We start from the raw sequence: 8,408 nt of genomic DNA, 5'->3' as shown, positions 1-8,408 counted from the left end.
AATCAGAAGATGCATGCAAAATAGGGGGCGGGGCCTAGGGCGGGCCGCGAGGCTGAGCCTCCATCCCCGCCGGCCCTCCCGGCCCGACCCCTTTCGGACTCGCGAGCCTGGAAGGATTTCAGCCGTCTGGCTTCCCGGTTCTTTGGCTTGCCTCTTTGGGTCCGCCTCGCTCCCTCTAGATCTTCCCAAAGCAAGGGCCTGTCTCACGTGCACCGCTGGCTTTATCAGTGCCTGGAAGAGTTGGTGAACCGTTAGCCGTTACCTGCCATGCACACCGAATGAATGAAAATTCATTCAAAAACCTTTAAGGAACTGAGGGTCGGGCGGGAGTGATAGCCCGGGTCAGTGCAGCGGGGAGGGCGTTTGCCTCGCACGCGACTGACCCGGGTTCAATTTCTAGTGTCCCATAGGGTTCCCCGACTCCTCAGCACCGCCAGGAGTAATTCCTGGGTGCAGAGTCAAACTGAGCATCCCACGCCGGGTGTGTCCCCCCGAAAAAATAAAATAAGAAGTTGAGAGTTAAATGCCTGTGGCTAACAACCTCAGAAGTTGGGCTGGGGTGTTTAACCTAGTTCCATCCATGGCATCCCATATGGTCCCTCATGGACATCGCCGGAGGTGACCCAAAAAGTCACAAGAAGGGTCAAGTTTGGGGCCATATTGCTTGCATTTGGGTCCTTATCCTTTAAGACTCCGTGTTCCTCTGCATAGTCAAGGATCTATATTCTGTTTCAGCCGTACCCTGTTATACCCATGAACCACCCACACATCCTCCCCTTAAAGGACTCTTCAGACTTCATGCAACTAATATTTTAGTCTTCATGCAACTAATTTTTTTTTTTTTGGGGCCAGGGATGGGGCAGGTGGGAGAATGGGGTTTGGGCTATATCTGGCTCTGCTCAGGGGTCACGGACATAGGGCAACTACGCTGTACTGTCTCTCAGACCACCGGTGTTCAGCTTAAGAAGGAGCAGCACTGATAGAGGAAGAAAGGTAGCAGGGTTGGGCAGAGTGTCTGGGACTAGAGAGTGACTCGGCAAAGGCATAGCTATAGTACAGCGGGCAGGACATTTGACCCGGATACGATCCCCAGCACACCTGAGCCCTCCAGGAGTGAACCCTGAGTGCAGATCCAGGAGGAAGCCCTAAGCACCACTGGGTGTAGCCCCCAAACAAAAAAGAGTAATGGTTGTATTCATTCTTCACAGAAATAATTGCTTCTGGGACACATTGTCCAAGTGGAGCAGTTTTAAATAACACCGATTTATTGTATTACCGTTCTGCAGGTTAGATGTCTGACTGAGTCTTACTGGCTGAAATCCAGGTGTCTCCAAAACTGAGTTTCTACTGAAAACGCCAGGGGAGAATGTTTCCTTGTCTTTTCTGGTTTCAAAAGATTGTCCACATTCCTTGGCTCCTGGCCCCTTCCTCCATCTTCAAAGTCATCAGTAGCTTATCAACTCTTTCCCACACTGCATCATTTGTCCTCTTCTGCGTTGAGAGATCTTCATGACTACATTAGACCCACTGGAATAATCTAGCATAATCTCTCCATCTCTAGATCATTAATTAAATCACATCTGCAAAGGCCCTTTGGTCATGGAGCATAGCATCCTCAAAAGTTAGGGTATAGGAGCTAGAGCGATAGTACAGCGGGTAGGGTGTTTGCCTTGCATGTGGCCAAACCGGGTTTGATTCCCAGCATCCCATATGGTCCCCTGAGCACCCCCAGGAGTAATTCCTGAATGCAGAGCCAGGAGTAACCTCTGTGAATTGCCAAGTGTGACCCAAAAGGGGGAAAAAGAAGAAGAAGACAGCTTGTCTAGACACACAGTCAGCCTCTTACTTTCATATAGCTTTTCTTCTAATGGGGAAAAATAATAATTACAAGCTGCAGCGTGTATTTTTTTCACACTTGGAAGTGCTCAGAGGTTACCTCCTGGCTCGCACTCAGGATTCACTCCTGGTGGACTCAGGGAACCATACGTGGCATCAGGGATCAAACCCAGGTCAGGCAAGCACCGTACCAACTATACTATCTCTCTGTCCCCAAAACATTTTTTTTAAGTTTAGTTTAGCTTTGTTTTAGTCACACATGGCAACACTCAGGGATTTCTTCTGGCTTTGCACTCTGGAATCACTCCTGGCAGTGCTCGGGGGACTATATGGGATGCTGGGGATCAAATCTGGGTCAACTTCATAGAAGACAAGTGCATTACCCACTGTACTATCTCTCGGCCCGCAGTGTGTATGTGGAGGACCTGAAGAAGTGCTCTCGGAGATTTGGGGAGAAGGTCTGATTCAGAGTTTAGGAAAGGCCCCAGGATGACACTGAAGGTGACATCTGAAGACCAGATGGTGCCAGCCTGCCACAGTCTGGGAGGAGGATGGAGTGTTCCTAGCAGAGGAGACAGCCAGGTCAATGCCCTGGGGCAGAAAGTACCTGACCTACCTCGGGAAGGGCTGAGACACCGGGTAGCTGAAGCAGAGGGAGCGGGGGAGAGTGGGAAGTGGCATTAGGGTAACAGGAAGGGGTCGAGGTTCCCCAAGCCAGCAAAGAGAATCAATCAAAGGTTTTTCCCTTCCATCAATAAAATATCACTCAAGCAATTTTAAAATGAATACCACAGTCAGTTACTGAACCTATAGGGGATCATAGTGAAAGATCTAGGATCTCCGGTGTAGGGGTGGTAGGGGATAAAGAGTGAAGAATGCACTGTAAAAATGGTTTGGTGGGTAGATGGATGGATGCATGGATGGATGCATGCATGCACGATACATGGATGCAAGGACGGATGGAAGAGTGGATAGATGGATGGATGCGTGGATGGATAGCAATAGAACAGCAGGTAGGACCTCTGGTTTGCATGTAGCTGACCCAGGTTCGATCCCCAGAATCCCATATGCACTCCCCCCTGAGCACTGCCAAGAGTAATTCCTAAGTGCAGAGCTAAGAGTAACCCCTGAGCACTGCTGGGTATGGCCCAAACACCCCCAGCCCCATGTAAAAGAAAGAATCAGTCTAGGGGGCTGCAGAGATAGTACAGTGACTCACAGATCAAGCAAAAAATAATAATAATAAAAGAATATAGGGTCTAAGGCCAGACCCTGCAACACTCAGAAATTACTCTTGGTTCTGCACTCAGGAGAACTCATGTGCTCAGCATATTTGCATATGGGGTGCATGGGGTTAATACCTGGTGCCTCCCGGCTGCCTGAGCACTGCTGAAAGTGACCTCAAGAATAGCCCCTGAGGGGCTGGAGTGATAGCACAGCGGGTAGGGCATTTGCCTTGCATGCGGCTGACCCGGGTTCGAATCCCAGCATCCCATATGGTCCCCTGAGCACGGCCAGGGGTAATTCCTGAGTGCAGAGCCAGGAGTAACCCCTGTGCATTGTCAGATGTGACCCAAAAAGCAAAAAATAAATAAATAAATAAATAAATAAATAAACATTGTTAAAAAAAAAAAAAGAATAGCCCCTGAACACCACCACGTTGCTCCCAACTTCCAAAAAATCACCAGCAGCTTTGGTTCAGAGAGAAGGCGTTGCGTGGCCAGAGGGGGCCAGGCTGGTCACGGCAGCGATGTAATGAGAGACGGTGATCATTGGGGACTGGAACTCAGTGGGCACCAATTGACCGACACAGCAGAATCTGGGCTCCCTCTCCCTTCTGGAACCAGGCGAGGGGGGGAAATGAGGTGTCAGTGACTGAGATGGGGACAGTGAGTCTAAAGAGCAATCTGGAATCTGGCCAGGACTCCGAGGTCAGAAGAAGCCAAAGATTCCAGCTCCGCCTCTCTCCTGACGGCGCTCCCCACTCGCTCATTTCCTCTGGCGGCCCTGCAAGAGGAAACAGGCTCTCAGGGGCCCCAAGAAGTTCCCACAGGAAAGCAGGAGCACAAGACTGAGGGTCAGGCCCTGGGTTGCCTTGATGTTCCGTGAAGATGCTAGCAGGGTCCCCCTCTAATGAATAGAACACCCCCCCCGCACGTCACCCCACATGGACACAAGCCCCTGTGGCTGAGGATGCTCCCAGAAGGAGGAGCACTGGGCAGGCTGAGTCAGAAGGCAGGAGCTGGCGATGCCGCTCTACCAAGGTGTCCGCGAGCCTCTCTGGGCCTCTCCGCAGGGCACCGAGGATACAAACCCACAGCAGCTGGCGAGTGCCAGCCCGGGGCCTGACTCAGCTCATCAGGACCCTGGCTAGTGGCCCACGTCTACTCACCCCCCCTCCCCCTCGTCCTTCAAGGCCGCCTTCGCATTTTCTGAACTATTCTTGGTGGAAACCCCGGCTGTCTTGGACGGACGTTCCTCAGTCTCCCCGAATAGCCCTGATAGCCCGTCCAGGCGCAAAGGGATCAGTGCAACGGCTCCGAGGCGCACTGTGCGTTCCGTCCCGGGCACCGCGGGGAGGGACCCCCCAAGCACTGTGCTGGGAGTAGCGCTGGAACAGTTGGTGGCCCCCAAAGCAAACAACTACACAAATCCTACACAAACAAATATAAGAATGACCCGACCCGGCGGCGTTGCTGTGCAAAGCCAGGGGACAGCCAGGCCTGACCCCACGCCTTGGGCATTACGACTCCCCCCAGGATGGGTCTCACACGCAGGAGGACAGGGACGCTTCCTGGGGTCCTCGGAAACACAAGCCCACCTCCCGGATGCGGGCCCAGAGAGCAGATGAAAAACGCGGAGGGGGATGGAGTTCCCCGACGCGGTGATGCTGAGCTCCCAGCATCCCGCGCCGCCCCCGCACGGCCCCTCACCCCGCGGCCCCGCCCCGCCCCTCACCCCGCGGCCCCGCCCCGCCCAGGCCCCGCCCAGATCACGCCCGCCGGAAGTGACGGCCTTGCGCAAATCGCGCTGCCGCGAAGGGTCGTGGACGCTCTTATCATCCGGATCCCCCCCACACCGCCCCGCGCCCTGGCGCCTCTCCGACCCAAGTCCTCCTGCGCATCTTAAATGGAGAACTGAAAATCAGGAGGCACCAGGACACCTTCCTGGGGGGGTCTTCATCCCCTCCGTGTCCCCAGATGCGTCATTCCAGCACCTGGTCCCCAAGGCCCTTCCCCGCAATGACCTCGCCCCATCCGGACCCCACCCCTACCCCCCGCAGGGGTCTGAGGTCAGCGCCTGGCGGGTTCAGCCCCCCAGTCCAGTTGAATGAGTGAGGTCACCCGCTGTCCATCCCCCCTCTTCTCCCAGACAACTGTCTGCTTTGAAAGAGGAATTCTTTGACCTCCTCACCCATCCTTTTCCCAGAGTCTCCCTCCGCTCCCTTTTATGATAAGTTTAAGCATTTATGATAAGTTTTTGTTTGCGGGGCCCACACCAAAAATGCTTGGAAGTCCGTTGTAGAAGTTCTGGACCGTCCCAAGTCTCAGAACTCGACCTCCTGTCAGTTTTACATGCGCTTCGGCCCGGAGCTGTCTCTCCGGCTCCTGCAGGCTATGTTCTAATTTTAGGGTGCAGGGAGTTCAACCCAAGACTTTAAACCTGTGGAGCATGCTTGCTCTCCCTGGACCACATCCCTGGCCAAATCCCTGCAATTTACACTCTCCCGGCCTGTTCTCGCGAGAGAGACAGGTGCTTGCGGGAGTGTCCCCTGGGGCCTCACCAACCTCCTTCAACTCCCTCTGGACTCTGTTGGCAAATGTCACTGAGCTAACACAGGCCAAGTGCTTGGATCAGAGCCTGGGTCGAGCGTGCACCAATGTTCCCCTTTAGGATCACAGATACAAGTTCTTACCTGGAGGGCCACCTATGCCTCACATCTCAGCACCCCCCTTCAAGCAGGGCCCCTCAGGTGGCCTGGGGACATCTGTCCAGGAACTTCTGCTTCCTGATGGTGTCATGTAGAGGTGTGAGACTTTCTATAGAAGCCAGAGCTCTGGGCCGAGAGGGTCCCTGAACTCTTACCCTCTCCCCACCCCACGCTGCCTTTGCTCCCTGGGCTTTTACTGCCTCTCGCACACCCCCAGCTCAGCACACAGCCCCCCTGCCCACAATCCATGGGCCTCTCACAGATGCAGAGCTCCCAAGGGCATGAATTAATCATGGATGTCCTGTTCCACGGGGGAATCAGGTTCTGTGGTCCTGTTCCATCCTTCTCCACCCAGGCACAATCACCTGTTCCAACAGGAATACTTTTTTTTTGAGGGGGGGCATACCCAGTGTTGCTCAGGGGCTACTTATGTCTCAGTGTTTGGGGGCTGCTCTTCGTGGTATCCGAGGACCAGGTTGGGCTGGGGATGCAACTCAGGCTCCCTCATCACAAAATATACTTTTCGCTATTGAATATCTCCCTGCTTCCTGAAAGGCTCCTAAAAGAACTGGAAATGGGGCTGGGGGAGAAGGCTCCTGCCTTGCTCATGGAAGATCCTCAAATTCATTGATTTTGGGGGGATTGGGGCTCTAGCAATGCTCAGGGCTTATTCCTGCCTCTGTACTCAGGGATAACTTCTGGCAGTTTCTGGGGACCCTATGAAGTGCCAGGGATGGGACCTGGGCTGGCCGCATGCAAGGCAAGTGTCCTACTGGCTGTACTATTGCTCCGGTGCCAGTGCTTTGTTTCGTTTGGGTGGGGTCTGAATTTGATCCATGTATGATGCCCATGAGCCTGCTGGGAGTTATCCCTGAGCACAGAGCCAAGAGTAAGCCCTGAGCACCAACAGGTGTGGCCCCCAGACCAGAAATAAATGGAATAAAGATGAACTAATATTTTTAAATTTTTTTTGCTTTTTGGGTCACACCTGGCAATGCACATGGGTTTACTCCTGGCTCTGAACTCAGGAATTATCCCTGGCGGTGCTCAGGGGACCATATGGGATGTTGGGAATCAAATGCAAGGCAAATGCCCTACACACTGCTCTATTGCTCCAGCCCCAAAAATGAACTAATAGTATATTAAAAACACAATCACAGGGACCAAGCCATAGGGCAGTGGGAAGGGCATTAGCCTGGCAAATGGCTGACCTGGGTTTAATCCTGGCATCCCATGTGGTCCCCTGAGCCACGCTAGGAGTGATCCCTGAGCGCTGAGCCAGAAGTAAGCCCTGAGCACAGCAGGGTGTGGCAAAAGCAAGCAAGCAAGAAGACAGGAAAGGAAGAGAAAAGCCAGGGCACTCGCCCTTTGACACATCAGGAGAGCCAACCAGGGCGAGCACACAACTGTCCTGTGGAGTTTTTTCATGCACTCACACGGTGGCATGCGTGTCCCCTCTCCTTACCGCCATCTGTCTCGTGCTGCCTCTGTGCTATCCTTTCCCTGCGTAGATGGTGCACCCTTCATTTGTCACTGTGAATTTCTATTTAAATAACACATTGAAGTTGTTAGGATTTCCAGGTATTGAGGATTTCCAGAAGCTTCCAGACATAGCATACAAAATGATGGTGTGGGGACAGTGCAACCATTTTTGGAGTCAGGGTTGCACTTGGGCTATGCCCTGCAGGGCTGGTGGCCCCAAGGTCATGCCTAACAGTTCCGCCTGCAGGACCAGGGGCCAAACTCGGAATCTAGGGCTGAGAATACGACAGGTAGGGCACTTGCCTTACACCGGGCCACCCTGGGTTTGATCCCTGGCACTACATACCACCCCCAAGCACTGCCAGGAGTGTTCCCTTAGAGCACAGAGGCAGGAATAATCCCTGAGCACTGTCGAGTGTGGCCCACAAACTAACCAAAGAAGCAAACAAAAATCCCCAGAAGTCAGGCAGAAACTCAACCTTCTGAGCCAGAACCCCAATACTGGACTTGCTTTTTTTTTTTTTTTTAGCTTTTTGGGTCACACCTGGCGATGCATAGGGGTTATTCCTGGCTCTACACTCAGGAATTACTCCTGGCAGTGCTCAGGGGACCATATGGGATGCTGGGATTTGAACCCGGGTTGGCCGCGTGCAAGGCAAACGCCCTACCTGCTGTGCTATCGCTCCAGCCCCTGGACTTGCTATTTTAACTTTGTTATTCACTAGTTGTTTGATAGGGGCAAGTAACAACTGTTTTGAGCCTCAGTTTCCCTGATTGTTTAATGTCAATACCTACTCTCATGTAACATGTATCCTGTGTTAGAGAAATTCTCATCAACACCATTATTACTGTGACTTTATTATTGCTCATTTGCTTCTGTGGAAGGCTCTTTGTGCTAAACCAGGAATAACACTGTCCTTGTTTCTCTGAGAACTGATGATTGGTCAAAGGCAGGTCTGGGTGCCGCATTTGTGGGGATGCAAGGGGCCTCAAAGGACCTCAGGGAGGACAAGTGCCCTGAAGTGAGGGAACCCAGGGTACCTCTGGCTGTTATCAAGCCGGGACACCTTTCCCGGAGGAGAAACACGAGTCAGCGCTTCCCTGAACAGAATGAGGGTGACCGCTGAGTAACCCAAGGCTGCAGAGACAAACGGATTTG

Source organism: Sorex araneus, chromosome 3, assembly GCF_027595985.1.
Source record: "Sorex araneus isolate mSorAra2 chromosome 3, mSorAra2.pri, whole genome shotgun sequence".
In the NCBI taxonomy this organism is placed as follows: Eukaryota; Metazoa; Chordata; class Mammalia; order Eulipotyphla; family Soricidae; genus Sorex; species Sorex araneus.
Note: the sequence above shows the minus strand (reverse complement) of the source record.